Source organism: Canis lupus, chromosome 32 (genome assembly GCF_048164855.1).
Source record: "Canis lupus baileyi chromosome 32, mCanLup2.hap1, whole genome shotgun sequence".
NCBI lineage: Eukaryota > Metazoa > Chordata > Mammalia > Carnivora > Canidae > Canis > Canis lupus.
In genome coordinates, this window is record NC_132869.1 from 25109358 (window position 1) to 25128061 (window position 18704).

An 18704-nucleotide genomic window follows, 5' to 3' on the forward strand; every position below is an offset into this window, starting at 1 on the left:
CACGTGGCGATTTAGGTGAAGAGAATCCTAGGCAAAGGCCGTGTTCCACAAACAGCAAAAATAGGGTGTAGCATGAGCAGAGTAAATGAAGGGAGAGTAAGAGAGGGGTAAGAGTAGCAGGAAGGGGGTAGATCGTGAAGAACTTTGAAGGCCAAACTCAAGAGTTTGAATTTTGTCTTAAATGTAATAGAAAACCACAAAACATCTTTTTAAGGGCAAAAAATATATGATGTACATTCTTAAAGATCCCTCCAAGAGCCGTATGGGGAAAAGACTGTAAGGAAGCAAGCATGAAGTTGGGGAACAGCTGGGAAGACACAGCTGTAGAGCAGGTGATGGTTGAAAAAAGTGGCGGGAAGTGATCTGGTCCAGAATGTATCCTAGAAATAAAACTAGCAGGACTCAGAGGTGGATTTTATGTGGAGCGTGACAGAAAGAAAGGAGCCAAAGATAGCTCGCAAGTTGTCTTTGGTAGCACAACTGGACAAATGATACTATCAACTGAGATGGAGGACACTGGGGAGGAATAGATTTGGAAGTGAGGATGAAAGTCAAGACATCCATTTGGATCTGTTAAATTTGAGATGTCTGTATCCTAGTGGAGATCTTGAGTAGACAGATATATATGGGAGTTTATAGTTCAGTGGAGAAGTTGGGGTTAGAAGTATAGATTGAACATAATAAGGATGCTCTTGAATCCCATGGGCCAAGGGGTATATCCAAAGACAAGAAGAGATTTAAGACTAAGCTCTGTGGAACACTAATACTTGGAACAGTGGTTTACAACATTGGAATGAATCATCAGGAGAGCTTTAAATAAATATTGAACCTGGACTGACCCCTCAAAGATTCTAATTTAATTAATTTTGGGATGCAGCTTGTGTATCGAGAGATTTAAAAAAGCTTCCCATGATTCTAACATGCAGCTAAGACTGAGAACCATTGATTTAAAACTTAGGAATAGGAGGTTAAGCCAGAATGACTAGAATAAACTGAGCCATCAGCCAGATAGGAAGAAAATCAAATATTGGCAGTGAAGGGAATATTCCAAGAATGAAATGGTCAGCTGAGTCAAATCTTGATGATAAATAAAACAAGAAAGGGGATACAAGGGCAAGAAGGGTAGAAATGACCTACACATGGTGAGGTTGTGGGGATGAGGGCCTGCCTGGCATGGATTACAGAGACTGCATAGGGAGGAAGTAGAGGCAGCTGCTGTCTCCTGAGTTCCCTCTGCCCTAGGAACAGGACCACCCAGGTCCTGGGCTCAGATCCAGAGACTCCAGCTGTCCCTTATCCAGCAGCTTAGATACCCAGTGCCCCTGAAATAACACCATCCTAACAACTTACTCATAAAGCCAGTTAACATTTGCCACACAAATACATTTAAAACACTTTGAGCACTTATACATGCTAGTCGCTGTTAGGCAGTGGGGATATAAAACCAGATAAGGTACACTTCTTGCCTTCACAGGATGTTCAATCTATTGAGGAAGGTCACAAATAATTACAACAAAATAGTAATCTTGATTCAACATCACGTTGTCAATTTACTTTCCATTCCCATTTCCACTAACCTGGTGTAGCCTAGAAAATGATAATGGTGTTCTAGCCAGTCTCTCTGTACCCAGTGTCTCCCTTCTTGCCAGGCTCATTGAAACCTTGCTGCCAAATTCCTCTTCCTAAAGCACAATTATATTCAAGCTGTTTGTTAGTTGAGGAAGCGTTAATGGAGCACATAAGTGACCTTAACAGTTATCCCATCCATGCACGAGTCCTCTGTACAAATCTACCCACAAATCATAAGTAAATGGCACATTGTGTACGTCAACACCTTCAAGGATGGAGAAGTCACTTCTTTAAAAAGTTCAATACGTGTTTAAGACATTAGTTGTTTTTACAAGTTCTTCCTTCAGTATTTCACAACGCTATACATTCCACCCATTCAAATCCTTCAAGATCAGGTTCAAGTGCTACCTTCTCCATAAAACCACCCTGAGTCCCTCAGCTGACATACTGCCCCCCTCATCTGAGATCCCTCGGGCTTGTCTTTGCCTTCCTTATGGTTTCCACTTTGGGTGATGGGGGCACATGTCATCTGTCATGCCTCACCAACAGGCGCATGAACCATAGGTCATTTGGCCAGGCACTTCATTGTGCTCCATGGCACCCAGCATGGGGACTGAAAAGTTGCTGTAGACAAGTGGAGAATGAATGATGTAGCTATTCTCTGGATCTGTTTCCCATTTTGTGAAAGGAGGAAACTATATTAGCTTTGCTACTGACTCTAATATTCTGATTCTCTAATTTAAAGTATTAGGCACCAATTGCACGCCTGATATTGTATGTTTCCCATTTCAAAAACATAGCTGTATTTGTAACAGCATTGATGGATCTAGACAGTATAATGTTAAGTGAAATAAGCCAGCAGACAAAGACAAATACCATATGATCTCACTCATATGTGGAATTAAAGAAACAAAGCAAATGGAAAAAGAAAAAAAAGAGAAAAAAATAAGCTCTCAAATACAGAAAACCGATGGTTGCCAGAAGGGTAAGTACACTTATGGTGATGAGCACTGAGTAATGTATAGAACTGTTCAATCACTGTATTATACACCTGAAACTAGTATAACACTGTAACTTAACTATACAGGAATTTTTTTAAAAATAGGTAAATTTGTAAAAAGACAATTGTAATGGGGCAAGGAAAACAATACCCATGAAACAACTATCTTATAAACTTGGTTATAATAAAATGTAACTTGAAGCAACAGAAGATAACAACAGAGCTCATAGAGGGAGAAGAAGTATGTGACCAACAGTCATAATGGAGGGGTAAAAGGAAGAGAACGAGTTGAACTGGTCTTTGAGTCCTCATTTTTTTTTTTTAATATTTTATTTATTCATGGGAGATACGGAGAGAGAGGCAGAGACACAGGCAGAGGGAAGAGAAGCAGGCTCCATCCAAGGAGCCTGATGTGGGACTCGATCTGGGGAATCCAGTATCATGCCCTGAGCAAAAGGCAAACACTCAACCACTGAGCCACCCAGAAGCCCTGGAGTCCTCATTTAATAGAGATAGTGGGTCCCAGGCATTTTAGGGCTGAAGCAAAGGTGGAGTCGGGGACACCAGAGGGAACCACAGCTTAAATCTGAGAAAGCTACCTGACTCAATCGGCCTTGGTTCATAGATCCTAAAACGTTTGCTTAGTAGGCTGAGGAGAACATGCTTTCTCATACATTCCAATGCTCCCACGGAATAATTTTCAAAATGAAAATTATTCTGTGTCTCCTTTCAGTTTTTACTGGTATTAAACCTCTTTTGAGGAGATATTAAGGACTTGTTGTCTGTGCATTTTGTGGCATTTTTGCAGGGAATATCTCCTGGATCCTAACTGTGAGCCTATCTAAGACATTTAACACCCCCTAATGGGGTTTTGAAGGTGGAAGTAGAGAAGGACCCAATGACCTCCCTGCCCACTCGGGCTGGCCAGAGCTGGGTTGTTCTGTGACTACTGGTTCTCAGAGCTCTGGGCTGTCACATTGTCAGGCCAGGGCTCCAGAGGTTGTGGCCTACGCTCTCAAATACTAGGCCTCTGGGACCTATTATGACACTGAGGTCACCCCTCAGCCTTTACACTTGGTCCAAACCCACAAAAAGTCCTAAGCAAGGAGGGTTTTAAAGTACTTGGAAGTTCTGGGGCAGCTACGTGAGCTCATCTGCACTGCTAGGGTTTGCCTGATGGACGGGAGGCTAAGGTCCAGGCCCTAATCACTGGCTCTTGGTGAGGGTGAGGAGTGGTTGGAAAGTAAGAGAAAGTAAATTGGGCACAGCTCTGATTTACTGCCCTGCCTCAAATAGGGTGACGTTAAACAGGGTAAAAATCTCACATCTACGGAAGGGTTAGAACTGGATCATATATTTTGCTGTATATAAATGTTTACCTGTACTACATTTTGGGATACAGGAACTTAATAAAAAGTGAAAAGGATATTACAACTCTAAAGCAATAGAGAATTAGAATTGGCTACACCTATGGGAGAAAAAGCCTTAGGGCCAAGAGGGAGGACACTCTGGGAAACCCCGGCTTGGAAGTTCTCACCTGCCTTCCCCTGGTGCCGTAAGACAGAAGTCTAAGGAATCAGAAGGCCTGGGGTCCTCACCAGCTGCTGGAGTGTCCAAGAGGCTCCCTTTCATCCAGATGCCACTTTCAGAATTCCTCTTGATGTGGCTTTCACTCAATTTCTGGTTGAGGTGAGGGCAGGAGGCTGAAGACCCAGGTCCAGGGAGATGAATGGAAAGGAAAATGTGAGGGCAGCCTTTTATGCTGACTTAAGAAGAGAGGTGCATTATTCAGCATCTCTGTATTACCCCCATTCCATGCTGCTGTCCTGGCATCCCGATGTTTCTTCTCTCTCCTCTAAATGCAAAGGGAATAAGGAAAGAGAGACAAAGGAAGCAAGCAGATGTGGAGAATGGAGAATTGCTTGCTCTTACTACAGGAGCTGCCCGGCAAGGGGGAGCTGCTTGAGCAGAAGCAAGAAAGAGGCTAAAGCTGCCACTCCTTGTGTTGGAGGATAGGGTGGTGCCAAGTTACGGGCAGGGGCAGGGAAAGTGAGCAGGGAGTCCTGGCTTGGGCAAAGGACACTTCTGTGCAGGCAGGAGGGCAGTGAAGAGCCACCCAAAGAAAGAATGAGGGATGTGGGCAGGACCCGACTTGCTTGTGTGGTCGGTGTTTGCTTAGCCTCCTGCAGCTTTTCCCAGAAAGAGTTTGGCTTCCCTCCATGGGAAATGCCAAGCCCCAAGGCAGAGAGAGAGAGGTAGGCAGCACTCTGTTCTGTCGTCGGGGAAACCTTTTGAACCCTGGGGTAACCAGGCCCTGGCCCAAGGCAGGGTGTTCGAAGCACACCACGTGGGGGCAGTGGGGAGCTGGGCCCACACAGTGCCTTGGTCTGTTGTGCTGGGGCCAGGACGAGACCAGGCCAGAGCCCAGGCCACCTGTCAGAGGCTACGTGGGACTACAAGCCTCCCTGCACTTGGGGAGGAGGAGGAAGTGAAACCGAGAAGGAGAGGAGAGAGACGTCCCTCTTCACGTGCAAGGAGCTGAGACGGTCACGTCCAGGAGAGCTCCCATTCTGGTGGATGGAAGTGTCCCCTTCAGCAAATCCTTAGGGGGCTCAGCATGGATGGTGGCCACCTGCCAGCTTTCTCCGCTGACTCCCGTAGGCTGGTTTTGAGTTGGATGTAAAGCTTGAAGGCCAAAATACATTCACACTTGCATACCCTTCCCCTTCCCCCGCATCAAATCCTTCATCAGGTTCAGGTGCCTCCCTCTCCACAAGCCACCCTTTAATTCCACAGCTGACCCGTTATCTCCCTCACATGAGATCCCTCAGGCTCATTCTTGCCTTTCTTATGAATTCCACTTTTGGTAATTAGGCCACACATCCTCTTTCTCACACGTCACTGACAGGTGCATGAGAACTATCTCCTCCACGGTGCCCACGTCAGCAACTTGAAAGTTTCATGAGACAGTTGTGGAGTAAATAAAGCGGTGATTCTCTAGATCTGTCTCCGATTCTGTTAAAGGAGGAAGGTTTCTACAAGCTCCTATTTTCTGACTCCCAGTTTAGATTAAGTCTGAGACCTGCTCCATGTCTGATACTGTGTATCTCTCATTTCAGAGAAGACGCACGCATGTGACCTTGTCACGGTCACACAACATACAAGGAGTAATTACATCAGGAGACTGAGGAGAATAACATGCTAAACTGTACATGGCAAGGGCAGCTCAGAGGAGGGGAGACAGACCTGTGTGGTCCAGAGAGAACTTGGAAGGCTTGGAGGACTGTGGCTTTGCATGGGTCAGCAGCCTGTAGATTGCAGCCCTTGTCCTTGACGCCCTGCCTGTGGAGCTCTTCATCAATGCTTTTTTTTTTTTTTTAAGATTTTATTTATTTATTCATGAGAGACACAGAGAGAGAGGCAGAGACACAGGCGGAGAGAAAAGCAGGCTCCCTGTGAGGAGCCTGATGTGGGACTTGATCCCAGCACCCCAGGATCATGATCTGAGCCAAAAGCAGACGCTCAGCCACTGAGCCACCCAAGCATCCTTTCACCACTGCTTTTATCGCTAAGGAAACTAGAGGCGAGGCAGGAGCCAGGAGTGGCCCCTGGCAGATCAGGGTACTGTCTTCTTGGTGATCTTCAAGCCTTCCAGGCAGAAGGTGCAGTCGTTGTTGAGGAGGATCTTGGATTTCTGCTACCCAGGCCTGGGGAAAATCGGGGTGTAGGGTGGGCGGGAGTCCTCCTTGACCTCATCCCCCTTCTCAGTTAAGAGGGAGTGCGCTTCCCTGTAACACTTTCCACACAGATCTTGCCCTGACTATCCAGGATGGAAGTTTCCACCTTCTTCTGGGGCTGTCCATACCTTTACCCTAGCCAGTGTGTGAGGTGTCTTTTACATGGTTCCATCATCTGAGTATTGGGGAGTGAGTGTGGTGCTCAGCTGGTGGCCATGTGAACTCAAGTGTCCTCAGCTGAGGAATTCAAGATGCTTCTAACCCTCCTGCCGGAGATCTAAGACTTTCCTTCTCCACACTTCTGGTCCATGTTTGGTTTATCAGATAGGAAGGACGGTCGGGGCCTCTCCGGGAGTAGCTTGTTGCTTTATCTGTCAGCATGAGTCAGGGTAGGAGCAGGGTTGCCTAGAAACCAGTCTCAGGCCCCAGCATTGCTTTTTCATCTAGATACAACAATTGCTCTGGGACACGATGGCCTGTGAGTCCAACAAACAAGCACACACTAAATTGAGCACATGGGCTGGTATTGTGATGGTGGGCTTCCCAGGGAGCTTCACTACATCTCCTACCGCTGCCACCCTGCCATGTGTATCTTTATGTCTCTAATGCCTAGCAGAGAGCCTGGCACACAGAAGAAATCCTATAAATGATGCTAAATCCGGAGGGAGACGCTTGGCAGATGAATGACACTGGCTAATGCAGCCTTAAAGGTATGGTATTACACAATGGGAAAAAAAAACTTCTCTATCTCATTTTACAACAGTAAATCTGAAACCCCATCTCTCAGAAAACATTGTCTCCACCGTGATGTCCACGTCAATGATCCTGCTTATCAAATTCTGTTGAGGCAGTGTGGAAGGAGCAGCTCTCTGTAATCTATTTACCTTAAGGAGCAGAGTCACATGCTCGGCTCACAGCCCGTTTATCAGGATGAAGGATGCTCTCTGGAGAGAGGAGACAGCAGGACAGGCTGAGCTCAGATGACAGTCTGCCCTGTAGAGATTGACTTTAATGAAGCACAGAATAAACAGGAAGATTAAGAGGGTGCAAAAATCAGTGACAAGTTTTGAGTTCACCTCTACATAGGGAATGAAAGGTTCTCTGTACAGCTGAGAGCTGTCTCCGAGTTATAGATGGGGCATCTGTTTGGTCACTAATGATCCTGTGCTATCTAAATCGGCCTCTGTGCAAGGAAAGAAAAGTTTTCTCTTACCTTACAAACCCACCTCGGTGCAATTTAAATTTATCCACAATGTGATGGGATTTAGAGTGAGTACAAAGAGTTATTAAACGGTTTGAGAAATTGTTTAACAGGCAAAAATGTTAGCCCGATAAACAGGGGCTAAATATTCTTAATATTGATTTTTTTATACAGTCCCTCCACTTTGTGTCAAGAGACCATGCTAAGTCAGGATTTGTAACTCAAAGGTGTGATCGGTCCTGTAAGAGGTGGCTCACCTTATAAAAGGGCTAAGTTCTTGGAATAAAATAAAACCTAGTCTTCCTCGGAAAACAGTGCCATTTCCATAGGCCTTAATGCCATTCTGACGTTGTACTGTATGTTGTTGCAGTTCCTTATTTCATATATGATTTTTTTTCAATAAATAAAAAGCAAAATTTACCAAGCAGCCAGAGGACATCTAGAATTCACACCCATCTCTGGGAGATGATAGTTTTATTATTGGAGGATCCAAATGGGGATCTTTTTTTATTTCATTGCCATTTATTTTTTTGAAAACATAGATGTCACTAAGGATTGGAGCAAAATATTGCTTTGAGGTAGCATATTCTTTATTCTTTATTCAGATTATAAGAACTGGTGTATGTCACACATATTGAGTATTTAGTATGTTTACCGAGCAGAATGTAATCGTGTTGATAGTATTGCAACATTTATACCAGTAGATGGCACTCTGGTTCAAATTGAAACTAACCTTCCAGTGGTCCTGCAGTAACCTGCATTGAGCTCTTTGAAGGCACGGTACTAGTCAGCCTGCATGTAGCCAAGTGAAAATGTGTGACAATACAAAAGTCATTATTTACACACTATTTTAAGAAAGTGGACGTGTACAAGGATATAGAGTGATCAGAATGCTGCAATTAGTGGGGTTAGTTGAGAACTCCTTTACAGAAGAGCTTCCTTAAGTAGAGTGTTTTAATTGGAGTGGAAGGGGCAGGAAGCTTGCAGGAGGCAAGCAGCAGATATGCCAGGTAGAGGTCAGAGAAGTGTTATGAAAAATATGAGAGTTTCAGTCAACTTTGAGAAAGTTATCTGATGCAGGCTTAAAGGCAAATCCTCATATAATGGGAAGAAAGTGGTGAGATATAGGTTGGGGGGGAGGTTGCTTAGAGCAAGAGAAACACTCAGCTTTGCAAAAATAAGCAGGCAAATAAAACATAGCCAAAGTGATGTATTGTATTCGATTTTCACTTTCGATTATTTATCACAGTAAATAAAATTCAAATCAGCCAACTGAGCCAATATCTTTAATTTCTGACTTTATGTAAATGTAAGAAGTTGTTTTTATATTTTACATTATGTAATTCTGGAGACAGTAGAACTTGTAGTAGTCAAATATAAATGTTGAGTTTTCCATGTAAATGTAGAACTCCGTGTGTCCCCAGTACTTCCCCAAAGCCATCCATTAGACTTCAATTTTTTCTTACCTTCCTAATTTCCTAACCTTCTGGCAGTCTCTTTCTGCAGTTTTGAGTATCGTTTATGTATTTCGCCTAAGCTTAGGATAACAGGAAGGCCAGAGTGTAAAGAGAGAAATGTATCTGTGGTTGGGATTTAGCTTGTATTTATTTTTAGAGCATTTGAGGCAATGGGGAATCTTAATTGGCATTCTAATGCAAATTCATAGTTAAAGCAGTAAGGAAGTGTTTTTAAATAATGCAGCAGAAACTGCACCAAATGAACAGTTAGTTAAAATCTCTTTAAGGTCTCAAGTATAGAAAACCATTAATAGGAACTATGTTGCTTAATCTACAGAAAGTGTTTTCCATTCACCATATGTTACCAGGACTATAACTAAAATAGTAATTTATTATGAGGGTAAGTCTTTAAAATGCTGTGCTGAGGCCCCAGGTTCTGGAACCACTGACTGGGTCAGCTCTTTGTGGTCTTAAACTGTGATATGCCTTGGGTAAGAGAAAGAGAATGATATTCATTAACTCTTGATGTGCTTTAAACACAAAAACACTGCTGTACTTTTTTTTGTCTTTCGATGGGGAAAACCATCCTTAAACAAATAGGCTAAATACTCTGATTGGTTAGCTCTCCCCCCAGATTAATAATAATGTCTCCCTCTCAATGTGATCGAATGTATGTTCCCGACAAGCTGTCACTGGGACAGGGCTTTGTAGTTTGCTGAAGAGAGAGGTTTCCATGGGGTCCCTGCTGCAGTCACCATTCTAATCAATAGAACCAGTCTGCAAGAGGTGAAGGTGAAATTCGGTGTGCAGTCTGGCGGAAAGGAGTGGAGGAAATGCAGCCATCCTGCTGGGGGTCATGACCTAACCCTTGTTAGCCTGCGGCTCTCTCTAGCTCAGCCAGTTGGTCTCTGAGTTTCTCTGTATTGCCACCATTGCATCGCTGGCGTGCTGGCCTTGTGATATGAAGATGGTCCTTGGACCATATTGCTTGACATGAAAATCCTTGTCTTGTTCAAGTAAGTTGGTGCGACTGGAGGGTGGTGCAGTGCTGAATTAAATGGGGTGAGTGGGAAAAGACTAATCTAGAAAGATAGGTAAAAAGAGTGTTGCATTGTGGAGGGCCCTGATGGCCCCAGACATGAGTCTTGTGGAAGCATGTTTGGGGTAGAGGCCACATGCACACTCTTACATTTAGTCCCAGTCATTTATGACATATTTTCCAAAGCAGTTGCAACTTAAATTTTAAATTTTTTATTTCCAACCATAAGCCATGAAAAGAATCTTAGAGCCCCTAAAATATTCATGTTATTGCTGCTGCATGTTCATGCTAGAATTTGAGGGCTTGCCTTCAGCTATACCTTAGCATAAAAGAAATCGTAGTAAAAATAATTGGCATAAAGCCATCAACTTGCTCATTTGCTCTCTTTCACTGTAAGACAATAAAGGCATTAAATGATGTCTCATTTGGCTTTACACATTTGCATACTTAAATGTTTGGATACTTCCCTGCTAAGTAAATTGAGCTTGATCAGACAAGCTAGTGGGGGGTGAATACCTAGAATTTTCAAATGGATTCATTCTTTCTGGCTGCAGATCACTGGTAATATTTTTAGCCATTTTCCTATAGCGATGACGTATTGTTGAATGGATGAAGCAGGTTAACAGAGCAGTATGCTACCTGTGAGAAAAGAATTATATACATGCCACATATGGGTTTTTTTCTAGACACATGTGATACAGTAATACACACACAGAGGCACACACACATAATAAAAACCAGCATGTCACTATTCGTGAATACAAATTAAGTCATTTCAACCTTTAAAGGGCCAAACTACAATGTCCCTGAGCCCTTTTCCTGCTTGGTTTTCCAGTCTTTTAAAAAATCCACTTCCCAAAATATTTCTAAGGGCCCCACAGGAGTTCATATACATTAAAAAAATATTAGTCTCAGGCCCAATGACGCCATTAATGTGAAACCCCCACCTACATTTCTGATAAATTTGAGGTTTACTCACACAAATCAAGAACTATGAACAACAGTGATTCCAATAGAATTACTTATTCCTGCCAATCTCAGCACAGAGCTTTCTTGTTTTGTTCAGGAAGCAGCAGTTTGGAGGTGATAGTAAAGTCTTCTCTCTTTTTTCCACCATCCAAGATGTCCCAGAGCAAAGCAGATTGGTGCCCCAGTGCTGCAATTTATGAAATGTATGCCAACACACACACACACACACACACACATACACACACATTCTCTCTCTTTCTCTCTCTCTCTCTGTCACTTACATGTACATACATTACTTTTCTCTGGGTTATAAGCCATCCACTGGGCCTAAACTGGAGAAATTTCCTTTAATTTTCCTTCCACTGGGAGGAGGCATTCAGCCAAACCTCAAGCATTTTCCTCCTTCATTCTCTGCTTCCATTCTCTTCTTAAAACTGTAAATAAAATATGTGTCACTATAAGAATAAGTTATCAGCATAATATAGTAATATTGGATACAGAAGGAAAAATTTCTCTCTCCCATCACCCAGCTCATGCCCAATCTTCCTTTACTGATATTCACTCAACTCTGGATTAGGAGATTTTAAGTCCATATGGCCAACTTTTATCCAGATTTTTAACAAATCAAATATAAAGAAGTTTTAAATAATAAAAGTAAGAACTTGAGTCTATCTACCTATAGTGTACCTATGATCTTTAAGAGAGAATATACTACTCCTTTTTCAAGCATATATGAAACATATATACTAATCAACAATGTAATAGGACACAGAGGAAGCCACAAGAAATTCTAAAGAATCAAATGATTCAATATAACCTAACTGTATGCAATAAAATGAGTATAGAAAAAAATCAATAACAAGAAACATTTTTTTAAAATGTACATGTCTGTACACTAAAATATGTACCCAAACCCTTTGGCTAAAAAGGAAACAAACTTAGGGCTGGTTCAGTCAGAAGAGCATGTGACTCTTGATCTCAGAGTCATGAGTTCAAGCCCTACATGTGAGTGGAGAGATTATTTAAATAAACAAACATTTTTTAAAAAAAAGAAACTTAAAAAAGGAGAGAGAGAGAGTCAAACCATAAATGGACTCTTAACAATAGAGAACAAACTGAGGGTTGTTGGAGGGGAGGTGGGCAGGGGGATGGGCTAAATGAGTGATGGGTATTAAGGAAGGTGCTTCTTGTGATGAGCACTGGGTGTTATATGTAAGTGATAAATCACCAAATTGTACTTCTGAAACTAATGTTACACTATATGTTGACTGGAATTTAAATAAAAATGTGAAACAAACAAAAAACTTAAAATTAAATGGTATTAAAATATGCCAGTAAAAATCACTATTTAGAATGAAATTTATAGATTTAATAAACTTCTATTTATCAGAAAACAAGAAAGACTTAAAACTAATGACCTAAGTGCTTACCTCAGCAAGTTGGAAATGAGTACCAGAGAAAGCCCAAAGAAACATGAAGGAAGGAAGTCATAAACACGAGAAATCAATAAAATACTGAACAATAGCAACCCTCCAAAATAGAGAAATTTAGCTAATGCAAGACTTGAATTTTTTTAAGATCAATAAAATAGACAAGCTTCAGGCAAGTATGATAAAGAGGAAAAAAATGAGAGGGAGAAATTGAAAGTAAGCAAAATACAGAAAGAAATTAGAAATTAAAAATTACATAAACACATATATACACATATCAATGTATTTGAAAACCTAGACAAGATGAATAAATGTCTATAAAAGTATGCATATGCCAAAATTAATGCAAGATGAAATCTAAAATGTGAATAGGTTAAAACCACTACTCAAATTAGAAAAATAATAAAAGAATTCATCTTTGCATAAAAAGAAATAAAATCCTCCAACCCCAGACAATTATACTAATAAATTCTATCAAATTCTTAGAAATACATTATTCCTACCATATGTAGGTTGTTACAGAAAGTAGAAAAAGTGAGAGAGTTACCCAACTCACTTTATGAAGTCAGCATAACCTGGAATCCAATAAAAAGAAATAGTAGTGAAAGAAAATTATACCCATTTCATATGTGGAAATAGATATAAAATCTGAAAAAAACACAAAAAAACAATAGCTAACTGAACATAGCAGTGTTTTTAAAAAATGATATAATAAAATAAGATTTATCCTAAGAATGAAGAATAGTTTTATAACAGAAAATCTGTCATATAGGGATGCTTGGGTGGCTCAGCGGTTGAGAGCTTGCCTTCCGCCCAGGGCATGGTCCTGGAGTCCCGGGATCAAGTCCCACATCGGGCTCTCTGTGTGGAGCCTGCTTCTGTCTCAGCCTGTGTCTCTGCCTCTCTCTCTCTCTCTCTCTCTGTCTCTCATGAATAAATAAATAAAATCTTTTTAAAATAAATAAATAAATATAAAAAAAGAAAATCTGTCATATAAATCACTGTATTAATGAACTAAAACGGGAAAAAATACAACTATATCATAGAAGCCTAAAAAGAATTTGAAATAATTCAACAACTGTTTGTAATATAAAAATATAAACTCAGATAACTAAGAACAGAAAGGAACTTCTGGAATGTGGTAAAGGCTCTGCATTGCCACCTACTGGAAACACCATACTTAGAAGAAAGACTTTAAATGCAGCCATAGTGAGATTAAAAACCAAGGCAAGAAAATAGTTATCACCACTATTGTTCAGCATAATTTTAGAAGTCTTGGCCCATGTAATAACACAGAAAAAGAAATTAGAAATTAAAGCATTGAAAAGGGAAGAGACTTTATTGTATCCTTATTTACTGCAACATGATTACGTACATGGAAAACCTTCAGAATCAGCAACCTGTCAGAACAAAAGAGTTGGTATTTTCATTACACTAACAATTAAAGAGAAAATATAATTTGCAAATGATACAACTCACAATAATAACAACAGCTATATAAAGTCTGAGAACAGAATAATAAAGCATGCATAAGACTTCCATGGAGAAAAATCTAATGCTTTATACCCTTAAAAAAGCATTTAAAAGAATCTGAATAAACAGAGATTTTTTTATGTTATTAGATGAAATGACTTACTTTTTAAAAAATAACAGTTCTCCCCAAATTAATCCATAAATGCAAAGGACATTTACCCTATTAGAATTAAGAGATATCGGGGACGCCTGGGTGGCTCAGCAGTTAGGCGTCTGCCTTTGGCTCAGGGCATGATCATGGAGTCTCCGGATCGAGTCCCACATCGGTCTCCCTGCATGGAGCCTGCTTCTTCCTCTGCCTGTGTCTCTGCCTCTCTCTCTCTGTGTCTCTCATGAATAAATAAATAAAATCTTAAAAAAAAAAAAGAAGAGAGATCGTGAAGCATTGTGGTAATGCTGTAGAAATAGGCAAATAGAACAATGGAACAAAATAAAGCCCTCCAAAACACACTCACTGACATATGAGGTACTTGTTAAATGAAAAAGGTGACATCTCATGTCAGTGGGAAGGAATGGGTTCTTTAGTAGATAGAGTTGGGATACCTTTCTTGATATTTGGAGAAGAACAAATGTAGATCCTTACCCTACACTATACATAAAAGTGAACTTCAGATCAATGAGTCCTAAATATAAAAAATTAAAATTATACAGCCAAAAGAAGAAAATGTAAAAGCGTATCTTTATCTACTTGGGGGTAGGAGAGAATTTCTTAAATAAGACCTAAAAGACATATGTCATAAGTTAAGAAAAAAATTTGATGGTTTTGACTCTTTCAAAATTGAGTATTTCTATTCAATGAAGAATATGATGGATAAAGTAAACAGGTGACACCCTGGGAAGAGATGTTTACAATAATTAAACAAGCCAACAGATTACATCATAATACATACGCAATATCTACAAATAAATAAGAATAAGGAAAAGAATCCAGCAGAAAAATAAAGAATATAAGTGAAAAACTCACATAAAGGGAAATCTGAAGTTACCAAATTACTGAAGAGATGTTCAACGCATTAGTATTCAGAGAAATAGATATTAAAATGAATGCCATTTGATATACATAAGTTTAGTAAAAATTATAAAGTCAGAAACTACCATATTTGGTGAGGATGAAGGGACATGTACTTTCATGTTTTATGAGTGGGAGTGTAAACTGGGATAGCTGTTCTGGAGAGCAATCTGCCAGTAACTGGTAAACCAAGGATTTATAAAGCTCATATTCACAACTCCAGTTTTGATTACATATCCTAAGGAAAATCCTACCCAGGTCCATAAGGGGACATATATGAGGATGTTTATTGCTGCATTGTCTTTTCTAGAAAGCAGTGAACCTCAAATTGTTCAACTTCAGGGGAAAGGATCAGAATACGTGAATAGATTCTATGGGATATTATACAGGAGTAGGAAGCAATAAATTAAATATACATAGAGCCACAAGATAGATTATAAAACATAGTTTTGAATGAAAAAGAGTTACATCACAATACCCTTTGTGTGAATTAACACATACACATGCAAAAGAGCGCAGCATAAGTTATAAGTATACATAAATATCTGAGGACATCTGCCAAATCCATCAGAGTGGATTGTCTCTGTGTGGAGGAAGGAATGAGTGTGTGGGGATCATGGTTGAAGGGGGAAATGAAATCAAATAAAAATAAAATAAATGAAATAAGCAAGGGGCTGTGCATAGACCCATGTCAACAGCAAGAGTGCCTTGAACCAGAAGTGTGATTAACTCAGCCGTTGGCACCTGAGAAGAGAGTCCTAGAAAGGAATAAAGGGAGAATGCAAAAAGCACTGACCTGGCCTGAGACAAATCCCAATTGCTTCATAGTTGAAAGGTGTCAGGAGTTTCTCAACCTTTCCATAACTTGTATATAAAACCCAAGGTCCTTAGCAATACATTCAAATCTTTTCACCATCTGACCCCTGCCTCCTTCAACTTCATTGAATTTTTTATCCATTTGTCCCCATAAGAAGACACTAGACTGTTCCATTCTCCTGGGTCTTTGCACCTGCTACTGCTACTGCTTGGGTGTTTTTTCCCCCACCTGTCTAGTTGCAAATTCCTCCTCATTCAACATGGCCCCCTCTATGAACACCTACCTTGACCTTTCTTTCTCCTCCTTCACCTGCTCTTCCCTCATATATACAACTTTCAGAGCACTCATCACATGGCATTGCATTACTTGTCCACATATCTCTCTTCTGGATTAGATCACAAGCTCCTTGATGACATGATTCTGCCTTAGTTTGGCATCTAGAACATGCCTAGAATATACAGCCTTCCTATACTATTAATTGAATAAATGAAAGCAGGCTCAGTCATGAGAATTTGTAGTTATTTGTAGTGAGTTTCCATCTATGTGCCCAGAGAACCTCTTATTCAAGAAGTATTGGGAAAACACCAATGTGTAGTGTTGTGGATGCTGGAGGAGCAGTGAGAGAGGGAGGATTGTGAAACCAAAGATGTAAGGAATTCTGGGTTAGGTCAATGATCCTGCCGCCACTCCCCTCCCTTTTGCAGGATCCAATCCTATCGCTATAAACAGCAGCAGGCCCTGGGTCAGGCAGGACCTACACTTCCTCCCACCTCTAACCTGTCGATTTTCCCTTACTGGACTGCTGTTGTGATCCTCATCAGCCTTTTCTCACTGATGTGACAAAATATATGAACTTAAAACTTCTGTCAAAACCAACAGCACAGTTAAGCCATTTGAAGACCTGTGAGGTGGCTGCAAGCTGGTCTGTGCACGGGACATGTGTGGAAGTTGTGGCCACACTCACTCCTCATCTCAGACCTCACTGAAGACATTTGGGTTCAGGGAAGCCACCATTTTGAAAGATCTTCACGGAAGTGGACACACAGGCAGAGGGAGAAGCAGGCTCCATGCGGGGAGCCTCATGTGGGGCTCGATCCCAGGTCTCCAGGATCACACCCTGGGCCAAAGGCAGGCGCTAAACCACTGAGCCACCCAGGGATCCCTTCACTGCTTTTTCTTAAGAACCAATCCTAACGTAAATTCCGTAAATTCCGGCAGCTGCTTTTGGAATATACCCTCGTTGAGTTCCAGCAGAGAATTTTGCAAGTTTGTGGGAAACATTAAATTGAATATTTACAAAGCTTCTATCCAGTTCCTGGTGCATAGTGAGTACTTGGCAAGTTAGTCTGCCACCAACCGCTGCCCATGAAAAAATAATTAATGGGAAAAAATTATTCAAGCACCAAGTGCCTTGTAGATTCTGATCATATTTTTTTTTACATGCTCCCTCTTCTCTCTCCCATCCTACCACCTTCCCTCAGTATTGCAACTTTATCCTCATCAAACTTAAACTTGATATTCTGATATGTGTATTTTGAGCTGACTCATTGCTTAGATTAAGCAGGTTTGACTCGAGGGACTCTGGCCTTTCAACACAGCTTCCAGTCCACAGTGATCTCCACATATGTCCTGCTTTCAAGACTGATATTGTCTCCATTTGAATCAGTCAGTCCCAGGCTACCCAAACCCTTGTTTTAGACTTTAAAGTAGACAGTGGCTTGCAGAGTCAACATATTTACACCCATTATGAGGGCATGGTTGTAGCCATACCATCACCCAGGCCAGGGATCCAGGGATCTAGAAGTACGTCCTAATGAGGATTAGGGAAATGGCAGACAGGAAGAAGAGGTTAGAGAAGGTGTCCCTGGGCCAAACACAGAAAGCCAGGAGAGGGCATAGAGCAGTAGAGGAAGTGCCGAATGGGCATAGGGTGGTACCAAAGATTCACTATCCATTTCTCAAATTCATTTCCTGCCTTCCACAGTTCTTCCATTCTTATTATGGAATTCTTACCTGTGCAGTCTTCGTAGGTATAATTTTTTCTTCTCTTTGATCTACTTCCTCATTTTCATAGACAAAGTGTCTCCCTAAAGACACGTTTTCACCTCTTGCATTATCATGAAACTCACTCTTCTCCCCACCACCACTATCCCCAATAAGCTCTTTCACTGTAAAGTTAAGCTGCCTGGGGCAAAGGTCAGTCACATTATATTTACATAAGCATAGGGAATATCAAGACATCAGGAAACACAGTGCAGATGTCTGCAGCTACACTTTGATAACCCCGGCAGCTGTGGCCATTTGAACTCTCTCATGGGAAGTAAGAAACTAAAATCCATAAAACAATCTTCAGGCAGTAACATTGAGTGTGTCCACAGAGAATAGAAATCAGTGGAGTAAGACTTAGCATTAGTGAGCTTCGTACTGAATCTAATTATTTCCTGGTGTGAATTTGTTGTGGGAAATGTAACAATTGGTGCTGACTTTCAAACAGTTCTGAACCTATTTATTATTTTACTTCATTTAATAATGCATTTCCTGGTACGTCTTATTAAGAATGAAGCCAAAAGAACAGGGGGCAAGTTTTTCTTGTTTGTGTGTAATGAATGGGACCAATGGAACTAACCCTTAAAACTCCTGAATTGCTTATACAGATCTGAAACCCATTCTTTTCTTGACATGAACTATGGGTCGAAATGTCGGTGAAAGTGGTTTGTGTTTATTCTTTGACAACTAAGAATTATAATTTTAAAAAGTGCCAAGGCTAAATAGAAAGAAGAAAGAAGAAAGAAAGAAAGAAGAAAGAAAGAAAGAAAGAAAGAAAGAAAGAAAGAAAGAAAGAAAGAAAGAAGAAAGAAAGAAAGAAAGAAAGAAAGAAAGAAAGAAAGAAAGAAAGAAAGAAAGAAAATAAAGAAAAGGCAACTATCTGTAATCCTTATTACA

General features: G+C 40.8%; 1 long non-coding RNA gene across 2 annotated transcripts; it reads right to left on the minus strand.

Moving 5' to 3' along the window:
• Positions 1-8464: 8464 nt before the first annotated feature.
• Positions 8465-17917, minus strand: LOC140622664 (uncharacterized). 2 transcript variants are annotated; one of them, XR_012022355.1, is made up of 3 exons: positions 17775-17917; positions 14095-14286; positions 8465-11406 (listed from the first exon to the last, which is right to left on the minus strand). It is a non-coding gene; the product is annotated as an uncharacterized lncRNA (long non-coding RNA). The 2 variants fall into 2 exon arrangements; XR_012022354.1 differs by lacking the exon at positions 8465-11406 and adding an exon at positions 13566-13802.
• Between the last annotated feature and the right edge of the window lie 787 nt (positions 17918-18704).